The sequence below is a fragment of the Danio rerio genome, chromosome 12 (genome assembly GCF_052040795.2).
Source record: "Danio rerio strain M-AB ecotype USA chromosome 12, GRCz13ab, whole genome shotgun sequence".
Classification (NCBI taxonomy): Eukaryota; Metazoa; Chordata; class Actinopteri; order Cypriniformes; family Danionidae; genus Danio; species Danio rerio.
The window spans coordinates 12329454-12349997 of NC_141032.1; the positions used below are offsets into that span (position 1 = coordinate 12329454).

The 20544-nt window shown below is 36.3% G+C and overlaps 1 protein-coding gene across 11 annotated transcripts in view; it reads right to left on the reverse strand.

The window, feature by feature from the left end:
- The window catches only part of plekha1b (pleckstrin homology domain containing A1b), a 101494-nt gene extending 81510 nt beyond the window's left edge, over window positions 1-19984 (reverse strand). For all 11 annotated transcript variants that reach the window (XR_015503931.1, XR_015503930.1, XR_015503932.1 and 8 more), the window contains exon 1: window positions 19900-19984. The gene's annotated coding sequence lies outside the window, so the exon portion shown is untranslated. The remainder of the gene's footprint in view (window positions 1-19899) is intronic.
- Between the last annotated feature and the right edge of the window lie 560 nt (window positions 19985-20544).

Sequence of the window (20544 nt, forward strand, 5' to 3'; positions counted from 1 at the left end):
GTCTAAAGCACCACTGAAATCCTCCATCATCCAGGTATAGTTTCTGGAGGAGTTGATGAACTCACAGACCTATGTGCACCTCTGAAAGACTCTAATGGACTCAGACATGGCGCAGAATAAATCTACGCTGATTTTCAGCCTTCCTAAAGCACATAAAGCACAGCTACTATCTCAATAAAATCTATGTTAGCTATTTAGCAATGAAGCTAGAGTCACCGGGCAGACATAAGCCCTGCCCTGCGAACCCGCGTCTGTTGTAAAGTGAATTTGGCATGCGAATGAAATTTAAAATGTCCATGAATATTTGGATGGACACAATTCTAACATTTTAGCTCTATACACCAACACAATGGATTTGAAATGAAACCAACAAGATGTGCTTTAACTGCAGACTGTCAGCTTTAATTTGAAGGTATTTACATGCAAATCAGGTGAATGGTGTAGGAATAACAACAGTTTGCATATGTGCCTCCCTATTATTAGGGGTTTTAAAAGTAATTGGACAGAATAGTAATCATAAATCAAACTTTCACTTTTTAATAGTTGGTTGCAAATTCTCCAATTACAGCCTGAGTTCTTGAACGCATAGACATCACCAGACGCTGAGTTTTATTACTGATAGTGCTCTGCCAGGCCTTTACAGCAACTGTCTTCAGTTCCTGCTTGTTCTTAGGATATCTTCCTTCCAGATTTGTCTTCAGCAAGTAAAATGCAAGCTCAGGTGGATTCAGATCAAGGGATTGTTTTGGCCATTGCATAACATTCCACTGTCATTCTCCATCTGCACTGTAAAGCACCGTCCAATGAGTTCTGAAGCATTTGGCATAATATGAGCAGATAATACAGCCTGAAACACTTCAGAATTCATCTTGCAGCTTTTGTCCGCATTCACATCATCAGTATACAGGAGAACCATGTCCATTGGCAGCCGCCCACTCCATGACACCACAACCACCATGCTTCACCGCAAGGGATCATGAACAGTTCCTTTCCTTCTCCATACTCTTCTCTCACCATAACTCTGGTACAAGTTAATCTTGATCTCATCTGTCCATAGGATGCTGTTTCAGCACTGTGAAGGCTTTTTTAGAACTCTAATCTGACATTCTTGTTTTTGAGCCTCACCAATGGTTTACATTTTGTGGTGAACTCTTTGTATTCACTCTGGTAAAGTATTGTCTTGATTGTTGACTTTGATGAACATACACCCACCTTCTGGAGAGTGTTCTTGATCTGGCCGGCTGTTGTGAACGGTGCTTTCTTCACCAGGGAAAAAAAATATTTAGTCATCCACCACAGTTGTTTGCTGTGGTCTTCCGAGTCCCTGCTATTTTTGCTATCTCTTTGATGACTTTGTTTTGTTTATTCAGCCTAATGATGGCTTGCTCAACTGATAGTGACAGCATTTAGGAACTCTTATTTACAGTTTACAGTAACAGATTCCAAATGCAAATAGTTCACTTGAAATGATCTCTGGACTTTTTATCTGTTCATTGTAATTGGGACAATTAGGGAATAACACACAACTGGGCATGGAACAGCTTAGAAGCCAATTGTCCAATTAATTTTGGACCCTTAACAAGTGGGATGCACATTTGCAAACTGTTGTAATTCCTACAGCGTTTACCTGATTTGACTAATCAAACTAGAGCTGACAGTCTATGAAGTACATCTTGTTCGTTACATTTAAAATCTATTGTGTTGTTGCCGAGAGCCGAAAATGTAAAAAAAAAAATTGTGTAGATGTCCTAATATTTATGGACCTAACTGTAGATTCATGAGCTAAATAGGAAAGTGTCAATGAAAATACTCTGAATAGTCTAATTAATGAACAATTAATTTTATGATGACAAAATATTTCCAGGTTCGTCACGAACTTTCTGTGCTGCAGCTCCAAAGAACACCTGGACTTCTTCATCATTGGATTCTTTTAAAAATCCTATTTAAAGACTTTCTAGTGATGCAAGCTTGTTATTGTAAACTTTTCTTTCTTCCATTTTGAATTTTAATTATAAATCACTTCAGATCAACTACGGTTGTGCTCTATAAATAAAGTTAGCCTTGCCTTGGCAATGGTAAACGGCATGAGAAATAGAAGAGGTTTGGATTCCGACAGGTCAGTGTTGCTTATCTCCACTGCTCCCATCAATAAAAAAAGCTGTCAATTTCTCAAATCCTTGATGAAAACTTTATGGCCGAAGAGTGCTTTCTGAATGACAGCTTCCATCACTCCAAAAGCGTAAATCTGGAATTTTAGAGATAGTGTCAAATAAAATGGAAGGCAATATTGTGACAACACTCAATGGATCTAGGTTTTCTTTCCCCCTATACTGGCTACTCTTTCCAGCACTGCAGATCTTCATACAGTAACTACCTCAGAATTAGCAGAGATATGATGAAACTTTGGTGCAAGGTTTTATGGATTGAGCACAGCCACAGAAGTAATATCATTTACCAAGGACCCATTTACTATTGATGAGAAAGAGTTTGCTCATATAACTGCATGAAGGCTTTTTAGAGTTAGAACTGAAAGACCAAGGATCACCTGATTTGAGGGAACACCACAAGGTTGCCAATTAGCATTGAGCTAATTCAGCGTTATGGATGTGACATTTGCAATAAAAACGTATAGCATAAATTCACAGAGTACTACCCTTTTATAATGTTCGTAGATGTTTTTGATCCATTGACTTTTATTATTATGACATTTCAAGCCATGACAGCATATAATCATGCATTCTGGATTGTTGATGGTTTTCCCTGTTGGGAAGATGTCAATGAAAAAATTCTTGCTCTGTCATTTGGAAAATATCTAATAAAAAATAAATAAATTCACAGGAGTGCGATTCATTTTTACATCAACTGTATATCACTTTGAATAAATCCTGATTACAATTATGACCAAAATAATCGAGATTATGATTGTTCACATGATCAAGCAGCCCTATATTCCACTAAAATTTGTTACGCTGAACACTGTCACCCCATGTTGAGTTGTTCATTCACACAATTGGTTTGCTCACAGTGCAGAGAATATGCAAAAATATACCAATTAATCAACCCCTGTAAAATCCCACTGATGTTAATGCAACTTTCAGGCAGTGGATGGCTGTGTTCATACTAAAACAGTGGGATGAAGTTGCAAAACAATGAAGTAAATTCCAGAAGTACTCTACCCAATGTAATGTGATTTGAAACTAGAGTTTGTACCCATTATACATGAGTTTTCTCATCAAACTGTTCCAGCATTAAAACGGGGATGCATTAACAATGTTGGACTGCCTACAGTTTTGTTCATACGGTTATCCCATGAGTTATCACACCCAGCAACATTCCATTTCTCTCTCTGATTCCAAACTCCTTGAGGTCAATTTTAATGACACTCATCCACCTGTGTTTCTTGTTAATTTCAGCAAGCAGTTTTCTATTGATCTCTGTGAAGCAAAGCTGGACACCAATGTCGAAACAAATGTGAAGACCAGATGTCAGGATTTCCTTCTGGAAGCTGCAAAACAGGTGCAGTAAAGGCTCCCAGCAAACATCAATACATGGAAGCGCATGATATGGTTCCGCCCATCAGTGATTATAACAGAACTAATCACGGTTAGGCTGGATTACTGTAATGTTCTGTTCGCTGGTTGCCCAGTATCCTCTATTTATAAACATCAGCTAACAGTACAAAATGCAGTTGCCAGAGTTCTTACCAGGTGTAGAAAATTTGATCCCAACCAATTTTATCCTCCCTACACTGGCTGCCTGTTAAGCTCCGTATTGTTTATAAAATATTGCCTTGTACCTAAAAAGCTTTAAATAATCTAGCTCCTGTTTATCTAACCAACCTTCTGTCTCGCTACAATCCAGCTCACTCTTTAAGATCTCAAAACTCAGGGCTTCTGGTAGTACCTAGAATAGCAAAGTCGAGTAAAGGAGGTAGAGCCTTCTCCTTTATGGGTCCTAAACTCTGGAATAGCCTTCCTGATAATGTCCAAGGCTCTGACACACTCTTCCAGTTCAAAACTAGATTAAAGACCTATCTGTTTAGTAAAGCATACACTCAATGCATCACTTAGTGGGTTTTCACACAAGTTTCTACATCTTGTTTATATACAATATGAACAGCAGCTATGCTAATTATTCTCTTTATTATCCATTTCTACCTGGGTATTCTCATCCTGAGGTCCTCAGATTATGTGGAGTCACTGATTGGACCAAAGACCAGCAACAAGATGATCCCAAGGTGTCCATATCCGGGACCAGGCCATATCCTGAGCTGCTGCTGAGCTGTTGGTCATAGGGGAGTGGAGAGCATGAGACTGATTCCAGTGACGCTCCAGGGACAGACGAGTCTTCGCTGAGGCCAGCTTCCAGCCTCCACTGCTGACACTGCAGCTCTGCACAAGACTTTTGGCCAGCGGAGAAATGAAAATGGTCGTGCCGAACTGAGTCTGGTTCTCTCAAGGTTTTTTTTTCTTCACCCTCCAAGTTTTTTTTCCCTCTCCGCTGTTGCCACTGGCTTGCATGGTTAAATTTTTTTTCCCACAGTGTGGATGCTGCACACTTGTGGTGGTTGAGGCGAGACCCCCCTCATGATTGTAAAGCACTTTGGGTGTATGGCCATACAAATAGCCATTCCACTACATCAGGGGTTTTTAAACGGTGGGGCTTGCCCCACCAGGGGGGCGCTAGCAGCTATTAAGGGGGACGTGAGACATTAGGTGTGCACTCGAGTAAATTATTATGATGATTTTTAACTGTTCACTAGAGTGAATCTGATTAATCTTAGCTCAACATCTAACTATCGTAGTGTTAACGTAAAAAAGGGAAAGGGTGCTTTTTAAATAAATGATGGTGAATGAAAGTAAAACCGGTAATCCTTTCATACTTCCGGGTGCAGCTATGCTGCCGTTGGGGCTGGTGCATTCTGGAAAATTTTCTTACCTCTTGGATTCGAGTGTGGTCCTGAAAACTCTATCTGTCACTTCCCCTTAGCCTCACGCCTTCAAGCTAAAGAGATTTGGGTAAGGGGAAGGGCTAAGGGGTAGAACTGGGAATGGGCCTAAATTATTGCTTTCCATGTTTTGCAATTATACCACAATAATACAAAACTGTGCATTAGGCACAGTTATACTACTGTATATACCATACTATATGCTCTTGGGATAAGTACCACATACCCGTGTTTTTTTGGACATATAGCAAGATTATAGTGTAGTATGGCCAGTATTTCCTGCATTTAATACATTTGTAAGGTTTTTATATTTTTACTACAGTTTTTTAAGGTTTAGACCAGGGGTCACCGACCCTGTTCCTGGAAAGCTACCTTCCTGCAAATTTCAGTGGCAACCCTGACCAAACACATTTGTCTGTAATTATCAAGGGCTACCTAAGGTCCTAATTAATTGATTCAGGTGTGTTTGATCAGGGTTGGAGTTGAAATCTGCAGCTCTGCAGGAACAGGGTTGGTGACCCCCCCTTAGAGTCTATAAGACATTTTATTCCTTTGAAAGAATGCTCAATGAAGACAAATTTTGTTGAAAATAAATAAATAATAAATAAATGATCACTATATGTATGTACAATATATAATGCTTAATATCTTTGTGGGACTGTGATAGTTTTTTTTTATTTCAATGGTCAGCATAGAAAATTCTAAACACTGTCATTTTTGAGTGATTAAACTGATTAATGTATTTTATTGATCAGTGCACTTTTTTTGTACATTGCTGCTGTACTGTAAGTGCACAACTGTAAAGACAAAGAACAGCACAGCACCCGGAACTTTTATATATATTTAATATCCTTGAATTACTTGCTTGACAGGTCTGGCAAATCTTACTTGTGTGAGGTTATTTTTCCTTGCTTCTCTTTACTCCTGAAGGCACTACTAGGTTCACCTTTGGGCCTGACAACAGAGCTAGCCAATAGCACCTACTGGGGAGTTGGGTTTAAAGATAGTAACGTAAAGAAGGTCCTATCCCATCTGATTAGACAAATTTGGTTAAACAACCTATGCATTAGGTGTGTCAATAGTAATTGTTTTTTCGGTGCTCCGCGATGCAGATGGGGACAATTCGCTATCAGTTAAGTAATAGATCATAACCGGTTATTATGTACTGACGTAATTTATCTCCTATGCGCAATGTTGCAGTAGAATACTATGGCGAAGTAGTCGAGGAAATACTACTTAAAAGGTAGATAATCATGCACAATTCAACTGCTTGTGAGGTTGCTCAAAAGTCTTTTTTAACTAGTAAGGAGAAATGCTGTAAAATTCCATCTCTGCCTCTCTCTCTCTCACTTTGGACATCGCTGGCATGTTCATGAGGTAACCTTTTCTCTCCTCTTGGCTGCTAAAGCGATACTTATGAATCGAGACACAAGCCTGCCTGAGGTGTGAGTTTTCTCCACTGCGTCTATTACAGATTACCTGTGATAACCGTGCATTATGCGCATATAGACTGTAATCGCAGCTGTTCTTCCTGAGTCACTCATCGGTGAACAGCGTGTTCATTTCTAGAGCCAAGCGCAGCCCTTTCTGTTGAGCGGGTGAAGACAATGATTAATCATTGGGGTGTAAGACCTCGCTTGCTTGCACTCAAAAAGCAAGCGGAATAATATCTACATTAGTTTATTTGGTATAAATGCTCATGTTGTCTTCTGTGCATGTTTTTAAGTTTTGGCTAAAACATTAAAAAAAGAGTGTTTTCTTTAAGCAGGTAAAACTAAAAGTACAGTTTGTATAGCTTACTGCTTGTATTGAAGGAAAGAATTGTATTACAAATAATATATAAATATTAATATATTTATAGATTTTATTTTAAAAAAAATCTTGTTCTGTGCAAAAAAAAATCTTATTATGTATGGAAAGCTCCGTCAATGCACCGTGGTGGACCGAAATATTGATTTGAACCGAATCAATGCCTTAATAGTCGTAACCAAACCGAACCGTGAGACCAGTGTAGGTTCACACCCCTACCATGTATGCAACATACAAATGTTTGGCATACAAATATTAATAATTATAACACCTCTCTGTCATATTGCATACTACACATTTGGTCGTTTAAACTAACCATTTAAAATAAGCTGAAAGGTCCGTGTACGTTGCGTTCATTCGATTTTTGATCTTAAACGAAATTTAAAAAACGAGGAAACGGCCGTTTTTCGTTTTTTTATTTGGCTACAAAAAAATTAAATAACTGATTTTGGCTCGATTTTCTTTTTTTGGTTTAGGGTAGGAAAACGGATAAATGACTTTAAAATTCATTATCCACATGTAGGCGGTTCTGAAACGCCTATTTCCTCTGATTGGTCAATCAAATCTGGGCTCCTAACGTCGCCTTCAAAATAACAGTCCTGTAGTCTTCGTCCTCTGCGGATCAGCACCCAGGCATTTAATATATTATATTTAATATATAATATATTAGCAGTATTATTAGACATTTATCATTACAATTTATCATTACTGTTATAGTTTGCCGCCAAATTTGCTGCTATGCACCTGATACTGAGCAAGATTTGCGAGCAGCACTTGGTTTGCACGATTGTTTCCAAGCTAGGCCTATATAATACTAATAATAATAATAATAATAATAATGATAATAATAATACAAATAATAATAATAAGCCTTCCTTTCGAGACTTTCGCTGGATTAATGTCGAGTACAAAATATCTGTTTTAACAGTTGTCAGTATTGTGATTTTTACTTTTTTATTATTTATTATTTATGTATTTATTTACATTGTCTGGGCTGGTGTTGTATATTATGCTACAAAAACTTTGTAATAAACTGTGTTTACATTAATTTATCTATAGCCTATATTATTTCTTAAACATTATATTACTTCAAAAGTCCGCAGAGCAGATATTAGGTCCCATAAATGAACGATGCAAGAGTCGGATCCAACAGCCAAAGAGAACTATAATCTTTATTTTTTTTCGTTTAAAATAACTGTTTAATATACATAATACACCAAATTTACGTATCATTTGAACCACATACTAGTACATAGGCCTATGCCTGATACATTCATTGCATATGCATAAATTATATAAAAACAGCAGTATAATTATTTGACATTAAATTAACGTCACTGTCAAACTTCTTGCTGCTATGCTCCTGATGCTGAGCAAAATAAAGCCATTTCTGAGCAGCACATTGCATTATTGTTTCCGAGCTAGGCGCAGCTTTATAGTACGTGATTATTTTCACGTATTATTGTGATGTAATTAAAACTAGACCTATTTAACATATATATATATATATATATATATATATATATATATATATATATATATATATATATATATATATATATATATATATATATATATATATATATCAAATACATATATCAAAGTCCCTTTATAGTCTTTGCCTCTCTCTCTTTCTCTTTCTTTATGTGTGTGTGTGTGTGTGTGTGTGTGTGTGTGTGTGTGTGTGCATAGGCTATATAGCCTAGAGAGGAAAAAAAGAGAGAAAGCGAGAGATGGATAGATGGATATGCGTACATGTAAGGATGAAAGCTTAAATTCAGCCGAATATTAATGAAATACTTTAATTGGCCATATGGCTGTTTCCGAACACTGCCTTTGTGTTTTATTTGGATATTACAAAATTAAATAGTCAAAATGTATTTTTTTACCATTCTCTCTGGCTTTTTTCAATAACAAAGAAATATATTTCAAAAGAACACTTTAAAATGTATTACTTACGCTACATTAATAATAGATTTACTGTAGAGCTCAGCAGTTTACTCCGTGAATTAGCAAGAGTTACATAGCTTATATGGGAGTATTTTTTAAGCGCTAAAGTCTACATTTTTATTTAATCGGGTGGATCAGGTGATAGGATCAGTCATTGCTTATGCAAACGTCATCTACGTTCTGAAAAATAATAAGGTGTTTTAAAAATGTGTATCTTGACAAACTGGCACAAATTTGGATATAAAAATCTTTCATCGTGGCCAGACACGCGCAATCTCTCACAATGAGTTTACTGCACAAGTTGGAGGATGTTGTTCATAAAAAAAAGCAAAGACGGCTCCTTCAAGAATATAAGATTTTTAATTGTTTTGTAAGTGCACTCAGGCATATGTTTTTGCATATCACTATAATTCTTTACAAAAGATTGTTTAATTATTCTGTTTTCGAACTGTACATTTATTCTTTACCTGTTATGTTATTATGTGGGCGTGGTTAGAGGTCCGCTCGCGAGTTCAATGAATGTATTTGACACAGTAACGGAAGAGGAACAGAGGAAAAGGCAAGTGCACATCGCGATGCTTAGTCGACAGTTTAAAGAATTATACCCAACAAGATTACAACCACACCATTCCAAGAGCAAGCAGTTTGACTGAATCTTATCAGATGAGAAGAAGATGTGGTGTGATTTGCTTCGGAGTTTGACATAACTTTATAACCACACACACATACACAATCACATGCAACTGCATAAAAATTTACAGCAACATTTAACTTCATCTGATAACTTGTTTTAACACAATAACTCCTCATTTTACATTATACGTTCATGGCATATGAAAATATAGCTACGATCCCGGCAAATGTTGCATAATGTCCACGGATCGTCTGCTGAAGTGATCGCTGGACCTCCTGTTTATAAGGTGGACTTATTCTCTAAAACTATGGGACTTGTTTCATCACTATATTACAACTTCTCAGTATTAAAATTATTGTCATTCTTATGTGATAATTGTTTACCATTTACGTGGGCCTATGCTATTTTGTTTGATTTGTATTGTGATGATTATGTTTACACATTAATCATAAAGAAATTAATACATTGTTTAAACATAATAACTTGTGTCTGTCCTCTTTACTCTTCTTCTATTCTTTGGACATCAAAATATCCTTTAAGGTGGTATAGAACCGTACAGTTATCAGTGCATTCACACAGGCTTCAATACAAATTCTGTATATTTTTTCAAACTGAGTTAACCGGGGAATACCTTCATTGCTGCAAATAGTTTGTAAGGCTGTCCTGGCTCATTCAAATCACGGAATTAAATCGAAACTGACAGCCGCAATGGATGATTTTGATATTAATCGCCAATACAGTTTAATTTAGGCTACTCTGAAATTGTGAATATTTCACTTTAATTTTATTTATATCATTATTTTATTTAACAAAAAAAATTGTGTTTTGGCACTGAAGCCAGGCCTATATAGGGGACCTCAAATATTGTTGTTTGTAGTTAACTGGCCAACAAAAAATACATTAAAATTAAGATATCTTGCTTATACAAATTATACCAAACAAAATTCGTTCCAAAAAGCTCATCTTTCCAACAAAAAAAGCCTATATGAAGTGTATTTTCTTTTGTTAGGGCCGGTCTGCTATACAGTGCTGTGGATGAATTGTTTTGCTAATAAGGATTTAATTATAGGCCTATGCTCACTGTAATTTCTATATTACAAATATTTACATTTTAAAGTTATTATTTTACGAATTATGTCATCTGCCTTTTCCTCGGTGCAGATCACAATCGTAAAACTGTCGTGCTCGGAAATCTTGCTCAGCATCAGGTGCATAGCAGCAAAAATGGCTGCAAACTATAACTTTTTTTTAAATGATAAATTGTAAGGATAAATGTCTAATAATATATATCAAATAATAATAATTAAATGCCTGGGTGCTGATCCACAGAGGACTACAAGACTATTATTTTGAGGGCGAGTGCAGGAGCTCAGATTTGGTAAATAAAAAATTAATGATTATAATTATATGTTTTTGTATAATTTATGCATAAGCAATGGATGAATCAGGCATAGGCCTATGTTCTAGTATGTGGTTCAAATGATATGTAAATTTAGTGTATTATGTTAAACAGTTATTTTAAACAAAAAAAAAATTAAGATCATCGTTCTCTTTGACAGTTGGATTCTACTTGCATCATTCTCATCACCTGCAGCTGCTGCCAAAGTGAAACGCGGCGCCTAGCTGCGCCTCCCTCATATCTGTAGTAAGATGTCCAGCTTATAGGCTAAAGATAAATTGATAAAATAACAGAAAATGCACTGACAGTTTATTACAAAGTTTTTGTAGCATAATATACAACACCAGCCCAGACAATATAAATTAATACATAAATAAAAAAAAAATAAAAAAAATCACAAAATACTGAAAACTGTTAATTTACAGATATGTACTCGACATTAATCCAGCAAAAGTCTCGAAAGGAATTGGCTTGCTGCGTGAGAGAAAATGTGTGTGTGTTCCAATGAACTCTTATTCTGGCCCTGCTAACAACTATAAAAATAAAAACTAAACAATAAAAACTATATAATAATAATAATAATTATTATTATTATTATTAGTATTATATAGGCCTAGCTTGGAAACAATCGTGCAAACCAAGTGCTGCTCTCAAATCTTTTGCTCAGTATATAGCAGCAAATTTGGCGGCGAACTATAATAGTAATGATAAATTGTAATGATAAATGTCTAATAATACTGCTAATATATTATATATTAAATATAACATATTAAATGCCTGGGTGCTGATCCGCAGAGGACGAAGACTACAGGACTGTTATTTTGAAGGCGACGTCAGGAGCCCAGATTTGATTGACCAATCAGAGGAAATGGGCGTTTCAGAACCGCCTACATGTGGATAATGAATTTTAAAGTCATTTATCCGTTTTCCTACCCTAAACCAAAAAAAGAAAATCGAGCCAAAATCAGTTATTTAATTTTTTTTGTAGCCAAATAAAAAAACGAAAAACGGCCGTTTCCTCGTTTTTTAAATTTCGTTTAAGATCAAAAATCGAATGAACGCAACGTACACGGACCCTGAAACAACTCAATTCTTGAAATTTCATTGGGACAAATTTTTTTATGTTCAATCCACATCAATTTGTTAAAAGTGTTAGGTTAACTTAATCAATTTGTGTTGGGACAACAGGAATGAATTGTGTGGAACCCTGCATTTTTACAGTGTATAACAATAATTGTTTGATATATTGTGCTCTAGCAAGCATGAATAATGTAAGCAACACATGCATGCATCAGTGCACACAGTTCCTAAATCAGAGCCCATGAGCATTTGTGTGGAAACAGGAACAAGTGTGGGACAGCTATGCTACGCTAAACTACACTACACTACACTAACCTCCTCTATCTATCTATCTATCTATCTATCTATCTATCTATCTATCTATCTATCTATCTATCTATCTATCTATCTATCTATCTATCTATCTATCTATCTATCTGTCTGTCTGTCTGTCTGTCTGTCTGTCTGTCTGTCTGTCTGTCTGTCTGTCTGTCTGTCTGTCTGTCTGTCTGTCTGTCTGTCTGTCTGTCTGTCTGTCTGTCCGTCCGTCCGTCCGTCCGTCCATTTATATATACTCAAAACTGATGTTTGTTGAAACTACTTATTAAAAAGAATTATATTTTCAAATCAGTTTAAACTCAAAACATAAATTCACATATAGAAAGTATATATTAACATTATATTGAAACATAAGTTTATATTTTCCAAAACAACCAACCACAGAGCAATAGGATCAGAAAAATACAAATCTGTAAACATGTTTTATACTTTAAATGAGGGAAATAAACATGCGTCATGGATGTGACCAAAAAAGTCTGCGAGTTTACAGTATACAACATGCTTAGTAGACATTCTGTGAATTAAACTGCACAACCGCCCAAAAATACTGCTAATCAACAGGATATGAGTTGGCTCACTATAGAACAAACATGATTGACTTTATTTATATTTATTATGTTAGCATTTATGAGGAAAAAGCTTTGTTATGGATGTGACACGTCTGCATTATGGATGTGACTGAAATTGCTATTTGTGTGCTTTTTGGTAAATCAAATTGAATTGTTAAAAACATTAACAGAGACATTTTGAGTATTTCTAAAGCACTGTAAAATACTTGCTTACACAAAAAACATAGAAAAGGTTTCCATATTTTAGTGAAAACTAAATTGTTTTCCTGACAAGGTTGACATTTGCATGGAATTGCTCATTTATATATTTATATTTATTTATTTGAGCAGCAACAACACAATTCTTGAGGGTTTTTTGGAACAGCTTAAAAAATTATATATATATATAAACTTAATACTATATACTCAATACTTGTACTCACGGCGGAAAACTGCAATTAACATTGTCAAAACCTCTGGTAAATGACATTATATTATATTAATTTATTTTTTTGTCTACTCAGACTTGTGGGATAACTGTGATGCTTATGTAAAAAGAAAAAGACAAAGGAAAAAAAGTTCTGCAAAAGTATTATGGGTAAACAATTCAAATCCGACCGACTGTGAGTTTAAAAACTGATGGCATGCTCTTTTATTAAAGCCATTAGTTCACATTATTTAAACTTTTGCATTTCTGTTAGTGCCAACAGCCAATAGGGGTTTAGTGCGCCAACATATAGCGTCATGATGCTCACGGTGACCCGAGTTTGATTCCTGACTCGGAGTCCTTTGCCGACACTTCCCCTCTCTCTACTCCCAATACTTTTCTGTCTGTAACCTTAACTATCCTATCCAAATTAAAGGTGATAAACCCCTAAAAATATTTCCAAAAAACTTTTGTATTTCTTTTAACGACCGACCAGAGACCGAACTCAGATACTTTTATGACCGGTTTGTTAGCAGCTGCACATGCAGCGATGTTGTTAATGAAGTTTCAGGGAACTGTGATGTTTGTTTTTTTTTATTGTTATTATTTTATTATTATTAATTATAATTATAGATTGGAATAGGCGACATGGTGGCTCAGTGGTTAGCACTGTCACCTCACAGCAAGAAGGTTACTGGTTCAAGTCCCGACTGGGTCAGTTGGCATTTCTGTGTGCAGTTTGCATGTTCCCCTCGTGATTGTTTCCCACACAAATCCAAAAACATGCGCTAGATGAACTAAAATAGCCGTAGTGTATGTGTGTGAATGAGTGTGTATGGATGTTTCTCAGTACTGGGTTGCATCTGGAAGCAAGTGGTGCTCGCTGCAGAGCCATTTGGGCGAGCTGAGCTCCAGCAAAGGGGAGCTTGAGCTTGAGCTCCACCTTTTTTGCACTTCTTCTACGAGTGATGTCACTGGGGGTAGGGTTAGGGGTGGGGTTGGTGTACGCATTAAAACAACTTACAGGAGGCAGAACGAGAGCTCATGCTCCCCCTCGCTGGAGCTCAGCTCTGCTCAAATGGCTCAGCAGCGAGCACCCTCTCTCTGGAAGGGCATACGCTGTGTAAAACATGTGCTGGATAAGTTAGCGGTTCATTCCGCTGTGACAGCCCTTGATGAATTATGGGACTAAGCCGAAGGAAAATGAATGACTGAGTAGTTTGGAATCAGCTCCAATCTGTATCGGCAGCTCTAACTAACCAAAAAAATTGGAAAACGGAATCAATTACAATCAAAAATAAATTGCAATCGGTGCATCTATATTTCTTTTAATAACTGTGGTTGATAGTGAGAAATCCTAACAAAAAATGAAATTACCTATTTCACCCTAAAAATATTTAAAAATATTATTAATGTTGATACTGATAGTAAATAAAAATTGAAAATAAGGATGTTGTTACTAATCACCCTTTATCCCATCATATAATGCAATCTGAGTGCACAGCCAGTCATAGTGATGCCCAAACCCATAGCTGACATTATCAACTATACACACATACTCATTCCCATAATACACCCGCCTATACAACCAATATATTCTCAAAGGCTGAACACTAGAGAACAGCCATTCAATGTTAGCACTGCTAAATAAATTCCATTGACTGGCAGCGCTGGAAAATTCGCTCACTTCATTCAATCATCGGACTAATGTAGGTAATGTAGTAATCAGTGGAGTCATGGGGAATAGTGAATAAGGGTATAGTGGCCGATATCGCTTGTAGAGCAAATCACACTAACCTGAAAGTGATGTTCAGCTTCTTGCATGCACACACATAAAACCTTAATGTTTCACCAGCAGCAAGGGTTGGGTATCGTTTGGGTTTTTTCGATAACGGTGCCAAATCTATACTCTTAAAACAATACTGGTGCCAAAATGCTGCCTGAACCAATTTTTCACAGTGATTCCTAAAAAATTTATTATTCTGGAGTCATAATAAGTCATATGTCTTATGTCTTAAAAGCAGTTTTTAATTAAAATAAAAATAAGGTCAGTATTACTAGCCTCATTAAGAAATATTTACTGTGTATTTTTGATTTACACAACAAATACAAAATAATTTGACTAATTATTTTAACTTTAGTAGTTAACTGATTAAGTCTTTAAATTATACTTTAATCTGAATAAAAGACTATAAAATACTTAAAGGAACTTTGTCTGAATACAACTGTCTTGCAAAGTAACTAGTAAAATGGTATGCACTGACTGTCACTATGGGGTAGATAAAAAAGTAGATATTAGAAATTAGTTAGTTAAAATTATGTTTAAAAATGTGTTGAAAATAAATCATGCGTTGAAGACGAAAATCAAAAATGAATGAAGGCGTGTCTGAAAACTACATTTAATCAATCTGTTACATCTGTTCTTTGGTACTTGCCGACTGTAAATTCAAGACTGCATTTCCTAACGTAAAACTATGTACACTAGATTTCTGATTAATAAATGCCTCTGCATAACTGAAGACTTCCTATTTTAAAAGTATTAAAATGCTATTGAAAACAGAAGTCTAATATCATCAACAGTGGACATTTTGATAGTGTTTCACAACATGAACATGACTGAAGTTTAATCTTTTTATTACCTGTGTCAATGTGGGCGTCAACTTCTGACGAATGCAGGGAACTGATGCGCACAGCACCGTCACAGAGAGAGCAAGTGCGATCCCGAGGGAGGGATTGCGCGCGACACCTAGAGCACGCGAGAGAGGCATTCCTTTGACTTTTTGAGCCCTCAAATGTGTCATTAAGTTTGACGTTTCCCCCTTACACGCAACTTTTGTAAAGCACGTTGGTGTGTCAGAATCCTTCCTTGTAAAATATGCTTTAGAATGCTTAGTTTACTTAAATTTGATGAATGCGATCATACGTGTTGATCTGAAGAATGCCGTTCTCAATTACCAAAAACCAGGCTAAATGCGCTGTACTGCGCGTGTTGCGTGCATCCGTACCCTAAGCGACAATAACAATCGCCTGACATCACCTGTCCGTATTCCTCCAAATTTTTTAGAATTAAATGTTTAAACATGGTGTGACACAACGCTTATGTGTGCCTTTGATGCACCTCTTTGATGCGTCTTACGTCTTCGTCGCAGCACCAGTGGCACCAAAACTCATATGCTGATTTGATCCGGTACATACCAGTTAAGGTTTCGGTATCCAACCCTAAGCAGCACAAGCATTTACTTTGTTTTTCTCTTCTACATTTTTTCATTTCTGGGTTTCTCGGTCATCATAGCTATAGCGCAGTGAATGAAAGAATACAACAAATAATGTTTGTACAATCTTATTTGCTCAAATAATAAACGAAAAATTCCACGATGATCTATTAAGACTTTCATAAAAAGGAAAAAAAAAATATGTGAGACTGATGACAGCAGCCAGAGGTGAGAATAACATCAAATTTACTGCCCTGTCCCATAGACGTTGCATTAGAAATGCCCCACACAAGCGGTAATACGTTTTTTCGTAATTTGAAGCAAAGATGATATACTACATACATTAATACATATAAATATACATACCTTTAAAAAAAATCTGAATATTAAAAACTTTCAAAGATGTAAGAAGCTGATGACCGTTAAATGTGTCATAACAGGCTTGTTAAAAGGGTCTATTCGCTAAAAAGGATGGTTGCCATTGATTTAAGTTGCATGCATGAGACAAAACATCCCATTTTGGTTTTTCACATCAAATGAAATCGATAAAACTGACTTTATATGCAAATAGAAGGCATGTTAAATGCAAGTAAACTGTCTAATTTAACGTTTTACCTTTTATTTTCACTTCTGTAAAAATAAATGGTTAAAATATTGGTAATTAGGGATGTCCAGATCTGATCACGTGATCAGAAATCGGGCCCGATCACACAGTTTCAAACTCAATCGGAATCGGACGTTACCGCCTGATCAGGACTCAAATATATATGTATATATAAGGCTGAGTGCCTTAGTGTCCCACCAGTTACGATATACAGCCACATCGCACTGCTAAGAGTGTGATATTGTGTTTACACAACAGTTTGACGGCATAATTGTGTATATAAAAAAGAAAATCAAACACAAAGAGTCTAAAAACCCTTTCGTATGAGGAACTACTTTCTTCCGATATTCATTCACATCTGCATCTGACGTCATAAGAGCAGACACCATTGCTACTTTACAAACGTTACTTTAGAGCTAGTATTTGAATGATTCTAGAATGTCTAAAGTGATGACAAAACTGGTGATTTTGCTTACATTTTAAAATTATAAGGCTGAACTGCATGAAATGCCATCAGTCTACAGAGATTTCCCAGTATTCCTCTGTTGCATTGAGGATATTACAATAATTAACCCTGAAAAAGCCAAAGCAGCACAAACACTACCAGATTACTTTTGTGTTTGCGATAAGAAAAAACGCATTTCTTCTTTGCAAACATTAACTGAACTCTTCTTCTTCTTCTTTGGCCTTAGTCCCGTATGGTTGTGGGGTCGGCTCTTGTAGACTTGTCCATATGATAACAACTTTTTTACACATTCCGGCCGGCCTTTCATCTGGGCCTGTCACCCTAATTCACACACACACTCATACACTACGGACAATCTAGCCAACCTAATTCACCTGTAGCATGTCTTTGGACTGTGGGGGAAATTGGAGCACCCGGGGTAAACCACGCGAACGCAGGGAGAACATGCAAACTCCTCACAGAAATGCCAACTGAGCCGAGGTTCGAACCAGCGACCTTCTTGCTGTGAGGCAACAGCACTACCTACTCTGCCACTGCTTCGCCCCAAACGTTAACAGAACTAGTCTGCAGTAATATGTGATTGCCATCTCACACTCAACACACTACAATTACTATGGTATAAATACAGCACTACAACATACAAAAAAGAGAGACTAACTTAGAAAATCACTTACCAGTTTAATAATGATTTGATCAGCTGTAGTTTAAAATTACGCTGGGTTTTTCCTCATCTAAGGGCTTATTATGCGGTCTTTGTCACCATCATTCCGAAATTATAAATATTTAAAATAGGCACTATCTTTATAAATCAACTGCATAGTTGACTACCAACTATAGTCAACTACAATTTTCGGCAAAAAAAGCCTCAAAAGTACATTATGTTGTCCAACAGCTCCAATATTTGTCAAATTGTAGTGAGTTTATTAATCTGCTGTCGCACTATTTGGGTGGCGTAATACAGAAGGGTGAGGAGGCTGTAGGAGTTCTGATATTGCAGAATATTGCACTGCTATCAGCCAATCAAATTCTGGAACCAGACAGAACTGTTGTATAGATATTCTTATTTAATTTTTAAAACACATTTATAGATAATAAATATACAGTAGCACAGAGTTAAACCCAAAGTGTGTGGCATGACATCACTTTGTTGCAGAGACGCTATTGGTTAAATGCCGCCAAAGTAGAACACGAAAGCAGCTTGAGGCGGAGAGTGCAAGTATGTCTGCGATCTGGATGTATTATAAAGTTGATGATGACAACATTGCCATAGCAAACTGAGAGATATAAAACTTGGGATTGCCTGCCGGGTATTTAAAGTTGAGGTGCTACTTGTTTTTAGATTAGATTTTTTTTGTTTTAATATTTGCTGTTGCATCAAAGTCCAAAAGTGAACAATTTGATATTTAGTTCTTGATTTTTCAAGCTACCTCACATAAGTGCTCTGTTTAAAATAAGGTGAATTAAAAAAAATCAAGGAACATACTGGATCTGTTTCTTTGCTCTTCTTTATTCTTTTCTTATGTATTACAGAAGTATGGGATTGGGTTTCGATATTGGTAAATACTCAAAATCAAATGACTTGGAGGCATAAAAACCTGATCAAGACATCCCATTGGTACTAAAATCTTCATTGATCATAATATACATATGTAAACATAAACAACTGCACAATTGCAGCCTTGTACTTATAAAATAAAATATTAAACAAAAATCGATATTTGTGTAATTAATTTTAATATTAACAATAAAATTAAGCCAGATACATGATGAAGCTTGAAAACACCTGTCTTTGATCCCATATATGCATTTAATGTTACATATATTCACCACTTAAAAAGTCATGTTATAACCCCTATGGAAAAACAATGAATGGGAAAAAAGTGGGCGTGTACTATTAAACTCAACATATCAAAACATTGATTGACAGCTGTCAGCAAGACACTATACCATCAAGAAAGAAAGAAAGAAAAAAAAAGAAAGAAAGAAAGAAAGCACAATGGTACTAACACAGACAGGTTATATCATGCATTGCATCACCAGTAACATGGTAATACCATACCTACATCACAGAGCCATATTACGCTAGTAAAGGTAAATCTACACCAGTTATGGGCATCATAGACACGTTTATGCGTTCCATTCATTCCGTTAGTGTCCAAAAATGCTGTCTAGTTAGGTACTGCACTAGAATTCGAAAGAGATATGCAACCAGAGCTGCACGGAGCCATGTACAGGCATTAAGAATCAATGCCTTATTCTCAGACATATTTAATCTATCATTTTGTATAGTAAAGGTGGTTTTACATGTAAAGGACATGGAATACGTTCTGGACGTTAGATAAGAAACCTAATGTTTAACGCACTGTCTAAAATAGAAGCGACAGGTTTTGCATAAAGTCAGCTAGTCAACTGCTCTAAGTAAATATGTGCTACTGATAACAACACCACATTCAAAGTTTAATATTTAAAGATATATATCGATAGTACATGCGCAGACTACTTACACACTTCTAAGCAGCTGTGAAACTCCTGTGACGGGTGGAGACGGGTCAACTGACGGGTGGAGAGCGGAATTGCAAATTCTACTATGGCCAAGGTTTGGCTCATGAATCTTGATTAGTTTATGCCTACGTCCCTGGATAAACCTTCCTCAGCGTCCAATCACGTTTCTTTATTAATAAAAATGAGCCAAACCTTCGCTGCGTTTGGCTTTGACAGTTCTGCTGTTGAGAAACACCCAGTTTCTATGTCTTCGTTCAGCCAATCAAGTGGCGTATCTCAAGGCATCAAATTATTATTCATGAGTCAAGTCTTCGCCAGTGTAGAGGTCTATGGAATTTATAAACCAGCGAACGAAGGCGGAAAAGGCCCTTTCCGGATATAGAAAACAGCACGATGGGAATTGTAGTACTATAACAATGATGTTCAGCTTCAGAACGTGTAAGTTGCTTTTAATTTACTGATCCACATTCTTTTATTTAGAAAGTTTAATTACCGTCTATAATATGATTATTTCGTCAAATTGTTTATTATATAATACACACAAATGTTTTGTTTATGTCTTTCAGTGCCCTGTGTGACTAAAGAGACGGTGCTAAAGAAGGAAACAGTGCTGTATTTTTGGAAATCCCCTCGTTTGGTCTCTTTTT